Here is a 15,429-nt window from a genome sequence, read left to right as displayed (position 1 = left end):
GCAACTCTGGTAAACTGTTTGTTTGAGGCATTCCCAGCACACAGCGGCGGTGATGTTTTTCCAACAAGCCGTAGGTGGGAAAATGAAAGATGTGTTCGTGGTGCACACAGCCGAAGTGGCGTTGGACACAGGGGTTTCATGACCATGTTGTGGACGGCTTTTTCAAGTACCGCTCACACGACTGGTAATACAGCATCGATCGAAAGTGACAGGAGACAGCAGTTGTCAACTATGGTAACAAACTACTTCTCCCATATCGATGTTCTCCCTCACCGGTCATTCCCCTTTGAATATTGGGCCAGTAAACTTGACATCTGGTCTGAATTGGCACAATATGCCTTACAGGAGCTCGCTTGCCCTGCTGCTAGTGTGCTATCTGAACGAGTCTTCAGTGCTGCTGGATCAATCCTGACAGAAAAAAGGACCCGTCTGTCGACCCAAAATGTTGATGATCTAACCTTCATTAAAATGAACCATGCATGGGTTTCAAAGGATTTTGTCCCACCCTCCCCTGCTGACACGTAGGTTGCAAGAAAAATTGCTTGCTTTTGTCCTCCTCTTCTGCGGACTTCTCCAATTACTCCATTTGCAGCTGCTGAATGTCCAACATCAACATATGCCAATTTTTCCACCTCCCTAACTGGGCTGCCTCCCCGCACAGGGCCGGGGTCACCATCTGGCGCACGCACCCATGCGAGTGCCTTTGCCCTGGACAGGTGGGTGGACACACTGTTTGGCAATGGCACAAGGTCCTTCATAAACAATCAAGTGTCTCTGACAGTGGGGGGTGCACACCCACTGTCAGACACACCGGCGTACTATGATGGGTCCTGTGCCAGTGCCGTCGCCAACGAGTGGGCCCCCCCTGCTTGCACAGGATCACAGCACTTGCAAAGTTGAAATACTTACCTCTCCCTGCTCCACCACCGTGACGTCTTCCGCGTTTCCTGACATCTGGTCAGAGAGCGCGATGACATCACGTCTGTACGCCCTCTGACTAAACAGTCCAAGTGCAGTGAGATGGAAGATGGGGACAATGAGAAGTCCAGACTAGTGCAGGGATTCCCTAGCGAGGAGACTTATTTAATTGTTTCCAATGTTGGGACAGCTATTTTTGGGGAGCACTATACTCTGGAGAATGATATATGAGTCCCACCATACACAGTATTCCGGTAACCATCAATGAGTTTCTTACAATACTCTGCTGGAATTTTAGACCTTTCTTCTTTGGCAAACTGCTCCAGGTCCCTGATATTTGAAGGGTGCCTTCTCCAATCTGCCATTTTTAGATCTCTCCACAGGTGTTCTGTGGGATTCAGGTCTGGACTCATTGCTGGCCACCTTAGAAGTCTCCAGTACTTTCTCTCAAACCATTTTCTAGTGGTTTTTGAAGTGTGTTTTGGGTCATTGTCCTGCTGGAAGACCCATGACCTCTTAATAAGGGTGAGAGGACCCTATATATCAGGATAGAGGGTGAGAGGTAGCATGCATACCAGGATAGAGGGCGAGGGGACGATGCATATCAGGATAGGGGGGTGAGAGGACCATGCATATCAGGATAGGGGGGTGAGAGGACCATGCATATCAGGATTGGGGGGTGAGAGGACCATGCATACCAGGATAGGTGGGTGAGAGGACCATGCATACCAGGATAGGGGGGTGAGAGGACCATGCATACCAAGATAGGGGAGTGAGAGGACCATGCATACCAGGATAGGGGGATGAGAGGACTATGCATACCAGGAAAGGGGGGTGAGGGGAACACACATACCAGGATAGGTGGGTGAGAGGACCATGCATACCAGGATAGGGGGGTGAGAGGACCATGCATACCAAGATAGGGGAGTGAGAGGACCATGCATACCAGGATAGGGGGATGAGAGGACTATGCATACCAGGAAAGGGGGGTGAGGGGAACATACATACCAGGATAGGGATGTGAGAGGATGATGCATACCAGGATAGTGGGGTGAGGGGACCATGCATACCAGGATAGGGATGAGGGGGGACAATGCATATCAGGATAGGAGGTGAGAGCACCATGCATACCAGGATAGGGGGGTGAGAGGACAATGCATACCAGGATAGGGGGTTGAGAGGACCATGCATATCTGGATTGGGGGGTGAGAGGACCATGCATACCAGGATAGGGGGGTTTGGGGACCATGCATACCAGGTTGGGGTGGTGAGAGGACCATGCATACCAGGATATGGATGTTACAGGGCCATGCATACCAGGAAAGGGGGGTGAGAGGACCATGCATACCAGGATAAGGGGGAGAGAGGGCCATGCATAAAAGGATAGGGGGTGAGAGGGCCATGCATACCAAGATAGGGGGTGAGAGGGGACCATGCATACCAGAATAGGGGGGTAAGAGGACCATGCATACCCGGAAAGGGGGGTGAGAGGACAATGCATACCAGGATAGGGGGGTGAGGGGACCATGCCTACCAGGATAGGGGGGTGAGAGAACCATGCATGCATTCAAATCCCATGCGGCACTGCTCATTGGCTTAGCCGGTGTGGCGGGAGATTGAGGCAATGAGCGGTGCAGCGTGGCTTTGGCAGATGATTCAAATCCCACGCAGCACCGCTCATTGGCTGAGCCGCCCACCGGCAGATGTTCATTTCACTGCACTCCCGATGGGATAGCATCGGGCCTATTTATAGAAAATATATATTTGTGTGTGTCTCACTGACGTATGTGTTTGTGTATTTATATATATATATATATATATATATATATATATATATATATATATAATATTCTGTGTGTCTATATCTATTCTTTATTAAACATGTCAGTGTGAGTTTTACCGGTGTGTATTTCTCGCAAGTCACACTTGTGGTCCGTGTGTAATCCAATTTTTTTTCTGGCAACCCAAAGACGTGCATTGGTGAGTCATGGCCAATAATCGCTGACAATTGCAGCAAAAATCGGATGATGGGAGCTGCCCCAAAGATTAACATTGGGACGAGTGCAATGCAATTTTTTTTATCTCCTAGCACTCGTCCGTTTTTCTCGCTAGTGAGACTCCTGCCTTACCCTAGTTCTTGAATCTAAAAAATAAAAAATACAGGCCACATATTGAACAGTGTGATATCTCTGTCTGACTCCTCATCTCATTGTGGGCCACAAATTGCAGAATTTGAGACCTCCATTCAACTATTTTGGCTGTCTGTTTCCCTAGATCTTGAAACTATTTTCCTGTAAAAAAATAAAAATGCAGGCCACATATGACACAGTGTGGAATCTCCATCAGATGCCTGATCTCTCTGTGGGCTACAAATTGTTGCATTTCAGGCCTACATTTTTAGGGTTGGCAGAACGCACTAAATAAAATATGATAAAGAAGTGTGTTCGCAACCTGGGTGTAAAACTGCAGCTAATGTGTACAATGCTAGCGCTGCACTGTAAGTGTTCACAAAGAGCACACTGGGTTAACTGCACACAGTGTGTACTGAACACAAAGGTACTGCGCTCTGTAGCTACACAGAGTGGTATAATGCTACAGAGCCCCTAAGGCTAAGCACACTGTGTTAAATGTCACGCAATGTGCACAGAACAAAGAATCTGCCATGTTGCTACACAGAGCAGTAACAGACAATGCGCAAAACCTACCTAGAGCTGCCGAATCTGCTTGTCATAGTACGCCGCCTGTGTGCCCATTTTAGAAAGTCAGATACAGCTTCCACTGCCCTTGCTGTGCTTCAGCAGAGTTTGCAGAATCCAGCTCACCAACTGGTGTGTGATGTCCCCACATGTTGGAACTCAACACTGAGCATGTTGGAAAGGATTTCAAAGCAGAAGAGGGCAGTTGTTGACTAACAGCATCAACAAGGCCTTCGGTATTCAGTTCAGACTCCACACATAAGACCTCAGGAGTGGACATGGAAGTCAGACATATGTACCATCCTACAAAACTTTGAGAAGTCCACCAAGATGGTGAACTGTGATGACTCCATAACTAGCGTAATCATCCCGCTTCTGTGTCTTCTGAAATACTCTCTCCTCAAAATCAAAGGTGGCATTGCAGGCTGACTACGATGAGATGGAGCAAGGAAGCATACAGCGTGATTGCACACAGCCCAGCCTCATGTCATCCCAATGTGGATTGGTTGACAATGAGGCGGAGGAGGAAGAACAGGAGTTACTTTCATTCACTATAGACAATACTGCAAGCACAACTGTCATACTGTCTGTTCAGTGTGGATGGCCTGAGGACAGGGAAGAGGAGGAGGTCAGTCATCCTCAAGGTGAGGACACGGAAGTCTTGCCTTTTAGCAGTCTGCCGTGCATGGTTGACTTTATGTTGCGCTGCCTTTCCCTCGACCCTCGCATTGTTAAAATTTTGGCTGACAGTCATTACTTGTGGGTGACACTTCTAGACCCATGCTACAACAAGAGCTTTCAATCTCTTCTTCCAGAGGCAGACAGGTGTACTAAAATGTTGCAGTACCAGGAGGCCCTTGTTGCAGAATTATTAAAAAAATCCTATCTGAAAACACTGGCAGCAGAGGTCACAGTTCGTTGGACAACCAAGGAGTATAGGCGAGAGAGACACAATTCCAATCCAGCAGAAGCAGAGAAACACTGGCAAAGTTCTGGGAGAGTTTTCTCAGACCCTCCCATCACCATGGCACTGAAGTGCGGGATACTCTCACAAGGGGTGCAAAGTTTTGGAAGATGGTAAAAAAATACCTTGCAGACAGTACCAATGTCCTCCAAGATTCCTCTGTGCCATTTAATTATTGGGTCTCAAAGCTAGAAACGTGGCATGAACTGGCTCTCTACACCTCAGAGATCCTGGCCTCTCCTGTTGCTAGCGTTTTGTCAGAGAGCGTCTTTAGTGCCGCTGGTGGAGTTATAGCTGATAAGTGCATCCTCATGTCAACTGAAAATGCTGACAGACTAACTCTTATAAAAATGAACAAGGGCTGGATTGGGCCAGATTTCTGTAAACCACATGATAACTGAAACCTAACCTCAAATCCAGTGTCTTTTTTTTGGGGAGGTATATTCCCATGCGCCTCTTCGCACCCACACATGGATGTGCGCTTCCTGATTTTGGCTATTTGCTGTTATCCTCCTCCTTCTCCTCATCATTCACCACCACTAGATCACCATGGTTACCATGGTCTGTAATGAAACAGCAACTGGAAATTTTTGCAAGGGTGTTTATGATGCCCGTTCAAAAAATGTTTGCATTCTATGTTGAGGTGCCACCCAGAGGAAAATGCTTTTCAGCCTACACCCTTAGTGTATGGGCATTACAAGTATAGGGGACCCGCTCCTTTTAAACTGGGAAAACATTTTTTGGAGTCCATACTCCACGTCTCTTCTGACACCACCACTTGATCACCAGGATAATCGTGGTCCGTGATGCAACAGCCACAATACTGTTTTCCAAGGGTGTTTATGATGGTCCTAAAAAAAAATTTACACAGTAGGTCGATGTGTACCCCCCAGGGTGAAATGTTTTTCAGCCCATACACTTAGTGAATGGGCATTACAAGTATAGGAAACCCGCTCTTGTAAACTGGGAAAACATTTTTCAGAGGCCACATTCCCTGTCTCTTCAGACACCACCACTAGAACACAAAGGTGAACATATTCAGTGATGCAACAGCCACTATAGTTTTTTGCAAGGGTGTTTATGGTGGCTGTAAAAAAAAATATTTACACAGTAGGTTGATATGTACCCCCCAGGGTGAAATGTTTGTCAGCCCTTACACTTAGTGTATGGGCATTACAAGTATAGGAGACCCGCTCCTTTAAACTGGGAAAACATTTTTCAGAGACCATCTTCCACATTTCTTCCTTGGGGGAATGGAGGGTGTGCAAATTTTGGGAGGACCTTATATTCACTTCACTTTGGTTACATGTGGTCATCCATGACTTCTGTTTAATGGGTTGTTGGGGTGCGTCCAAATTTTGGGCAGCCCTGCCACTCACTGCATACACAATAACAGTATAAGAGACCCAATGTTTAATAATGGATACAACACAGCATAGCCGGCTTATGGCTCTCTAAGAATATTTAGGGCTGATGGCTGTCCCTATAAAACTGGTCTCTTCTTCATAAATGAAACAATAATAATGATAATAATAATAATACAGTGCATATAATTCCCATGCAACCGAAATAAAAACAACGACAGTGTGTAACCATATGCATAAGTGTAAAACACTGCCACAATAAACCAGTGTATGTCACAGTATGCCTATGCTGTGCATCCATATAATATCAAAAAGAGAGACACAAATTGTGTCACCATAAAATGACGGATGCCTTCCGACCAGGAAAAGAGAACCAATGTGAAAAAATGTGAAAAAAAGTGAAAAAATAATTATAGTATACAACCTCTCCTGGTCTCCTGGGATAGCTACCCGGTCCCGACGCGCGTTTCTGCGCTAAGCCTTAATCGGGGGGTGGCGTCTAACAGAGACACATGAGTATAAATACTAACACTAACCAATAAAAACTGTGGGTGTGTAAAAAAAGACCAATCAATACGAAGGGCGTGTATGTTTATTGAAATGTCATAGCGCAACTACGCAAAAGCGGAAATTATATGCTGGTATCCCTGAAAGAATTGCCATAAGAGCCATAGCTACAGCGATCAGTCGGTATAAAACCGGAAGAAAATGGCCGCCAACCGGAAGTAACGTTACTTAAGGTTATTCAAATTACATTTGTACCATATGCCGAGATAATTTAACAACATATGTCACCAAAAGACACTCACATAAAATAGGATCAGTATATATATTTTTTTATACAAAAATCAGATAAATGGAACAAAACTATTGTTTTCATTGAGACCATGTGGTTGGACTGTATTAAGAGTCCAAATCCACCTGGTCTCACATTGTCCAAGCTTACGACTGTCATTTGCACCCCTAATAGTGGTAGGTATCATATCAATCCCACGAAAACTCAATTTAATGCTGTCACAGTTATGATGTTGTTTAAAATGCCTTGGAATTGTCTTTAAGGCATTCATATCATTTTCAGTTGCTGCCGCTTTGATACCTAAAATGTGCTCTCGAACCCTCACCTTAAATTGTCTTGTGGTCATACCAATATAAATTTTCCAGCATGGACATATTGCAAAATATATCACTGCTTTGGTGGTGCAAGTAATATGATGTCTAATCTCAAATGTACGTGTTTCACCTTGATTGAAAAATGTTTTAGTTCTTTCTACATTAACACAGGCAACACAATTGCCACACGGGGAGCACCCAAAATCTTTTTTTGAAAAATTATCCAAAAAAGTAGGTATCGAAGCCGGTATATAGTGACTTTTCACCAATTGATCACGCAAATTATTTGATTGCCTGAATGTTATTTGAGGCCTACTCGAAAGATAGTTGGCCAAAGTTGAATCAGCACATAAGATGGGCCAAGATTTATTCAGGCATTCTCTAATCTGCTCACCTTGGGCATTGTATTTATTTGTTGTCTCACTTTGCTTATTAGAATATAACAAAGAGCTACATGTTATGAATGAGTCACCGAAGGAGGAAAAAACAAAAATACAAACTAAGTCCAGAAAACCGGAGAGGTTGGTAGCTATCGGATTGCAGACCCCTGATCCTATCCACAACAACTAACAGTAGCCGTGGGGGGTTCCAACGATGCCCTAGACCCCTCGATCACAGCCGAAGAACTAAAAAGGCCTAAAGAAAGAAAGGGGAAATCTAAGCTGCCCCAGAGCAGACCCCAAAGCAATAGGCAGCCCCCAACATATAATGACGGTGAAGCAAGATGAAAACACTAACACAGATAGAAAGATAGGTTGAGCAAACGATGGGGCCCAAGCTAACTAAAAAGGACAGGATAGAAAAGCTGCTGTCTGCAATCCGCAAAAAACCCTACCAAAAAATGTCCCAACCGTCTGATAGGAAAAACAGGCCCTGAAGTCACTAGGACTTCAAAATTTCTATATCAGCACTCAGGTAAATTCTGAAGACAGAGCAAAGAGACAAACTGATCAGAGACAAAAATGGAACTCAGCACACCCCCGACCGGGGATGGCTGAACTCCAAAAAACAAGGCAAACAAAACAAAACCAATAAGTTCAACAGCACAGCAAAAACTTATCTTTGGGAAGCAGGAATCAGACTGGTCTCCAAGAATCCAGCAGAAAAATCACCAGCGACTTAGAAGGGCGTCGGCTGCCTTATATCCAGTCAGCAGTTCCTGTTACCCAGTCATCATCTACCAAATCAGGTGTTTGATATTCAGCCTCACTACCTTCCTTCACCAGAAGAGGGAGTTCATCAGACATCGACGGTGAAGGGGAAAATGAACTCACAACAGTTACGTGACAAATGTTTCGCTCTTAAATATGCACGTTTGACCGTACGATGACTATACCCCCGGGCATAAAAACTTGTTTTTAAATCAAGTGCCTGCTTTTCAAACATTTCATCAGATAAACAAATTCTCCTCAACCGAAGAAACTGTCCAATAGGGACTGCTCTGATTACAGATTGTGGATGGGCTGACGAAGCGTGCAACAGCGAATTAACGGACGTCGGTTTACGAAAAATATTCGTCTGCAGCACATTTTTGGAATCACGTATAATTGTGATATCTAGAAAATCAACAAAGTTGGAATTCGCATTATAAGTCAACCGTATGTTCATGTCATTGTTGTTTAAACTCTTCAAAAACAAATTCAATGTTTCAAAAGTACCCTGCCAGATCAAAAAGATGTCGTCGATGTAATGTGGCCCCGAAGAGAACACGGTCCACCGACGACAACCGATCTGACAAAAAGAGGTCCCTCTCCCACAGCCCCAGGAACAGATTGGCGTAAGATGGTGCAAATGATGCGCACATAGCTGTCCCCTGGAGCTGCAGAAAGAAGGACCCCTTAAATATAAAATAATTATGGGACAAAGAGAATTCCAAAAATTGAGTAGTAAATGACACCATACTGGTTCCAAGATTGGAAGACTCCAGAAAGAATCGTGTTGCTTTTAACCCATCATTATGTCGTATACTCGTATACAATGATTCTATATCGCAGGTCACCAATATGGTGTCATCACCCACATATAGCCCATCAATCTTTTTCAATATATCAGAGGTATCCCTAACATAAGAGGGAAGACATTCTACCAATGGCTGTAATTTACTATCTATAAAACGATAGACCTTTTCCAAATAGTTTCCTGTCCCCGACACAATCGGCCTACCAGGCGGATTCTTCCTATCTTTATGAACTTTAGGCAATAAATATAATGTCGGGATAATGGGTTCCGGAACTTGTAAAATTGTACAAAGTTCTTTAGATATAACACCATCATTATAAGCCTGTGTTAAGATCTTTGACAATTCAAGACAGAAACTACTAGAGGCATTAAATGTCAGTTTTTTAGAGCATTGTTGACTATTCAACTGATGAAATGCTTCTTTTTCATATAGTTTAGTTGGCCATATAACTATATTTCCCCCTTTGTCTGAAGGCTTTATAACAACATCATCCCAACCTTGAATCTTTGCTAATGATTTACGTTCCTCACCTGACAAGTTGTCATTTGTCTTGAGATCGCCTCCAGATCTTTAGAGACTATTTGGACGAATTAATCTACATTGGCACATGTAGAGAGAGCCGGAAACTTTTTAGATTTAGGGCGTATAGATGCAGGAATTCAGTCATTTTCGAGAGTGTCATGTTCAACTGCTAGTCCTTCAAGAGTTTTTAGAGCCTCCTGCTCCGTTTCTGTGGGAAACATTTCATGTAAAGTTTGATCATGAAAATGCTTCTTAAAAATTAATGGCCTAGCAAAGATATGTAAATCTTTTATAACAGTGAACAAATCAAAATCCAATTTGGGAGAGAAAGACAAACCTTTTGACAATACATATAAATCAGTCTCAGTTAATATGTGCTCACTCAAATTAATTACCTTTAATTCATGTCTGTCATTACTTGGTGAAACATCATTATTACGTTTATAAGGGAATTGTCTTTGTTCACGGTTACATTTAGGTCTTGTACGAAATCTTGTCATCATATTATTTTTATTTATGATAGTTTAGGGCGAAGTCTTATAAAGATTTGGTATGAATTTTAGTCCGTTTTCTACATGGAATCTGTTCAAGCCTGAAATACAAGAGTGAAATAAAGAAAATATCACCGATTTTTTAATGTAACACACTATTTGATATTCATATGAGCACTAAAGTTTTTTTGTTGTATATTCATTATGCACTATTTATATGATATAATTCATTTATTATAATGCTGGTCATTTATGGCATTATTCATTATTCTGCTGTAATGTGTAGTTACATAATATGGTTTTAAATTTGATTTTTGTCTTTTACATGTGTATTATATTTCATCACTTTATATGATTGTAAAATAATTCTGCACTTTATTTATGGCTCTTAGCACTATAATTGTTTTATGGTTTCATTGGTCTGTGCAGGTACGCGCATATAGCCGTGGTATGTGGTTTGCCCTGGTTGAGGTCGCATTTTTTGCCGCTTTTGTGGCTGGACGCGCTCCTTCCTGTGCTCCCGCCTCCCCTGTTATATGTGCGTCCTTTTCTGTTCAGGTCAATGAGTGCACGTTTTTGTTTACACTGTTCATGTGATTTGGTTCCTAAATTGCTGATGTACCCTGGTAATATAAATGCCAATTGCCATATGGTAGCTATATTTTCAGTCAAGTGATAATTTATTATGAAGATGTTATGGTAGCTATATCGTTTCTGTCAAGTGACTGTTTGTTTTCATGTGAACTATATTTTCTTCTTGTCTCATGACTGCTCGTTACTTAGAAACTGTGATGCTTTCTAGGTCGGCCACATTCTTCCTGTCATGTGACAGTTTGTGTATCTGGTTACCTGGTAACGATACTTCCGGTTGGCGGCCATCTTTTTCCGGTCATAGGACAGCCCGTTTCTTAGTAACTAGGATGCTTTTCTATGTCGGCTATATTCCTTCTGTCATATGACAATTTATGCGTCTGGTTGCCTGGTAACGTTATTTCCGGTTGGCGGCCATTTTCTTCCGGTTTTATACCGATTGATCACTGTAGCTATGGCTCTTATGGCAATTCTTTCAGGGATACCAGCATATAATTTCCGCTTTTGCGTAGTTGCGCTATGGTGTTTCAATAAACATACACGCCCTTCGTATTGATTGGTCTTTTTTTACACACCCACAGTTTTTATTGGTTAGTGTTAGTATTTATACTCCCCTGTCTCTGTTAGACGCCACCCCCTGATGAAGGCTTAGTGCCGAAACGCGTGTCGGGACCGGGTAGCTATCCCAGGAGACCAGGAGAGGTTGTATACTATAATTATTTTTTCACTTTTTTTCACATTTTTTCACATTGGTTCTCTTTTCCTGGTCGGAAGGCATCTGTCTTTTTATGGTGACACTTTTTGTGTCTCTCTTTTTGATATTATATGGATGCACAGCATAGGCATACTGTGACATACACTGGTTTATTGTGGTAGTGTTTTACACTTATGTGTTGTGAGTTCATTTTCCCCTTCACCATTGAGGTCTGATGAACTCCCTCTTCTGGTGAAGGAAGGTAGTGAGGCTGATTACCAAGCACCTGAGCTGGATGATGATGACTGGGTGACTGGAATTGCTGACTGGATATAAGGCAGCTGACGCCCTTCTGCCTTGCTGTTGATTTCCCTGAGGGATTCTAGGAGACCAGTCTGATTCCTGCTCGTCAAAAGCTAAGTTTTCTGCTCTGCTTTTTGCATTTGTGTTTTGGTTTTGTTTTGCCTTGTTTTTCTGGATTTCTGCCATTCCCTGCTGGGGTGTGCTGAATTCCGTTTTGCTCTGTCTTCAGAAAATACCTGAGTACTGATATAGTCTTTTTGAAGCCTAGCGTCTTCAGGGCTTTTTTCCCTATCAGTCTGTTGGCTCTTGTTTTGATAGGGTTTTGGCGGATTGCAGACAGCAGCTTTTCTATCCTGTCCTATTTAGTTAGCTTTGGCCCCATCATTTGCTCAGCCTATCTTTCTATCTGTGTGAGTGTTTTTTCATCTTGCTTCACCGTCATTATATGTTGGGGGCTGCCTATTGCTTTGGGGTCTGCTCTGGGGCAGTTTAGATTTCCCTTTCTGTCTTTAGGCTATTTAGTTCTCCGGCTGTGATCGAGGGGTCTAGGGCTCCGTAGGAACCCCCCACGGCTACTGCTAGTTGTTGTTGTTAGGTTCAGGGGTCTGCAATCCGATAGCTGCCAACTTCTCTGGTTTTCTGGACTTACTAGTATTTCTGTTTTTGCCTCCTACGGTGACTCATTCATAACACTTATGCATATGGTTACACACTGTCACTGTTTTTATTTCGGTTGCATGGGAATTATATGCACTGTATTATTATTATTATTATTATTATCATTATTATAAATAACAACACTGCAGTTTTGTTATCATTATCAAAATCACTTATATTTTATTTTTTTTTTTTTATTTTTTCACACACTTTGTATGTTCTATATCTGGGTGGCAAGACCCTTTTGTAATAATGTTTCAGTATATGAATATTACATCTATTTTTATGGAATGTTTTTAATAATTATTTTATTAATGATTTGATATAATAATAAACAATAATTGTTTTGGGACTTATGGTCATTTGTGGTTTTGTGTGTTGTTTTCTAATATTTTGGGGTAGAGCATTCCAGAGGATTGGTGCAGCGCGGGAGAAGTCTTGGAGTCGGAAGTGGGAGGTACGGATTAGTGCAGAGGTTAGACGAAAGTCGTTTGCAGAGCGCAGTGGTCGGTTAGGCTGATAGACAGAAATGAGGGAGGAGATGTAGGGGGGTGCTGCACTGTGGAGAGCTTTGTGGGTGAGAACAAGTACTTTGAATTGGATCCTATAATGAATGGGCAGCCAGTGTAAGGACTGGCGAAGAGCGGACGAGTCCGAGTACCGATTAACCAGATAGATGACCCTGGCTGCTGCATTAAGTATGGACTGGAGAGGGGATAGTCGAGTAACGGGGAGGCCAATTAATAGAGCGTTGCAGTAATTCAGGCGGGAGTGGATAAATGCTACAGTGAGAGTTTTTGTTGTTTCCATGGTGAGAAAAGGGCGGATTCTAGAGATGTTCTTTAGGTGTAAGCGGCAAGAGCGGGCAAAAGATCGTATATGGGATGTGAAGGAGTGATTGGTGTCAAATATAACACCCAGACAAATGCGCCGCTGCTGGGGTGTTATTATAGTGCCACCCACGGAGAGAAAAATGTCAGATTTAGGGAGGTTAGTAGATGGCGGGAGGAGAAGAAGTTCAGTTTTGGAGAGGTTGAGTTACAGATAGACAGCGGACATGATGTTGGAGACTGCGGACAGACAGTCACTGGCGTTCTGTAGTACAGCAGGGGTAAGGTCGGGGAATGATGTGTATAGTTGTGTGTCGTCAGCATAAAGATGGCACTGAAAGCCAAATCTGCTGATTTTCTGTCCAATTGGGGCCGTGTAGAGAGAGAAGAGAAGGGGGCCAAGGACTGAGCCCTGAGGTACCCTGACAGCGAGAGGAAGAGGAGATGACGTGGAGCCAGACAACAAAACACTGAAGGAGCGGTCAGAAAGATAGGAAGAGAACGAGGAGAGAGCAATGTCCTTAATGCCTAGTGACTGGAGCCTAGAGAGTAGGAGATGGTGGTCAACAGTGTCGAAAGCTGCAGATAGGTCAAGAAGAATGAGCAGAGAGTGGTTCCCGTTACGTTTTGCTGTCAGAAGGTCATTGGTCACAATGACGCTACGACAATGACGCAAAAATGCTACATATGAATATATTCCAAGTGGTGGAAGAACTTTTTTGTTTTGGGTTATTCATTTTGCCTTATATAAGTCATTACCCTGGAAAGGATGTCCCTTAACATATTTCCCTGGAAAATCCATTTTGGTTTCGTTTTTGTATGTTTTATTGTGCGCCTGTGAAAATGGCATACGACTAAGACAACATTGTTCACAGCTGTGACCTGGGAGTCAGAAATGCTTCCAGGGGTCTTCACCATAATGTTCTCATATAATTTGAGCACTGTTTCCATCATTTTCAGACGATTTTAGACTCTAAAAGGTCACGGTAAAAATACTCGGGTTTCCCATAGATATACATTGGTCTAGTACCCGAGTATTCCAATTTGCTCGACTGGAGCAGCGAGCACCTGAGCTTATTAGTTCTCGCTCATCACTAGACATTATCTACAAACCTACAGTCATGGCCAAAAGTATTGACACCCCTGCAATTCTGTCAGATAATACTCAGTTTCTTCCTGAAAATGATTGCAAACACAAATTCTTTGGTATTATTATCTTCATTTAATTTGTCTTAAATGAAAAAACACAAAAAGAATTGTCCTAAAGCCAAATTGGATATAATTCCACACCAAACATAAAAAAGAGGGTGGACAAAAGTATTGGCACTGTTCGAAAAATCATGTGATGCTTCTCTAATTTGTGTAATTAACAGCACCTGTAACTTACCTGTGGCACCTAACAGGTGTTGGCAATAACTAAATCACACTTGCAGCCAGTTGACATGGATTAAAGTTGACTCAACCTCTGTCCTGTGTCCTTGTGTGTACCACATTGAGCATGGAGAAAAGAAAGAAGACCAAAGAACTGTCTGAGGACTTGAAAAACCAAATTGTGAGGAAGCATGAGCAATCTTAAGGCTACAAGTCCATCTCCAAAGACCTGAATGTTCCTGTGTCTACCGTGCGCAGTGTCATCAAGAAGTTTAAAGCCCATGGCACTGTGGCTAACCTCCCTAGATGTGGCCGGAAAAGAAAAATTGACAAGAGATTTCAACGCAAGATTGTGTGGATGTTGGATAAAGAACCTCCACTAACATCCAAACAAGTTCAAGCTGCCCTGCAGTCCGAGGGTACAACGGTGTCAACCCGTACTATCCGTCGGCATCTGAATGAAAAGGGACTATATGGTAGGAGACCCAGGAAGACTCCACTTCTTACCCCGAGACATAAAAAAGCTAGGCTGGAGTTTGCCAAAACTTACCTGAAAAAGCCTAAAACATTTTGGAAGAATGTTCTTTGGTCAGATGAGACAAAAGTAGAGCTTTTAGGGCAAAAGCATCAACATAGAGTTTACAGGAGAAAAAAGAGGCATTCAAAGAAAAGTACACGGTCCCTACAGTCAAACAAGGCGGAGGTTCCCTGATGTTTTGGGGTTGCTTTGCTGCCTCTGGCACTGGACTGCTTGACCGTGTGCATGGCATTATGAAGTCAGAAGACTACCAACAAATTTTGCAGCATAATGTAGGGCCCAGTGTGAGAAAGCTGGGTCTACCTCAGAGGTCATGGGTCTTCCAGCAGGACAATAACCCAAAACACACTTCAAAAAGCACTAGAAAATGGTTTGAGAGAAAGCACTGGAGACTTCTAAGGTGGCCAGCAATGAGTCCAG

The sequence above is a fragment of the Dendrobates tinctorius genome, unplaced genomic scaffold, assembly GCF_039654945.1.
Source record: "Dendrobates tinctorius isolate UK_male_01 unplaced genomic scaffold, ASM3965494v1 ptg000188l, whole genome shotgun sequence".
NCBI lineage: Eukaryota > Metazoa > Chordata > Amphibia > Anura > Dendrobatidae > Dendrobates > Dendrobates tinctorius.
The sequence above is the reverse complement of the archived record's forward strand: the minus strand, read 5'-3'. Positions refer to the sequence as shown.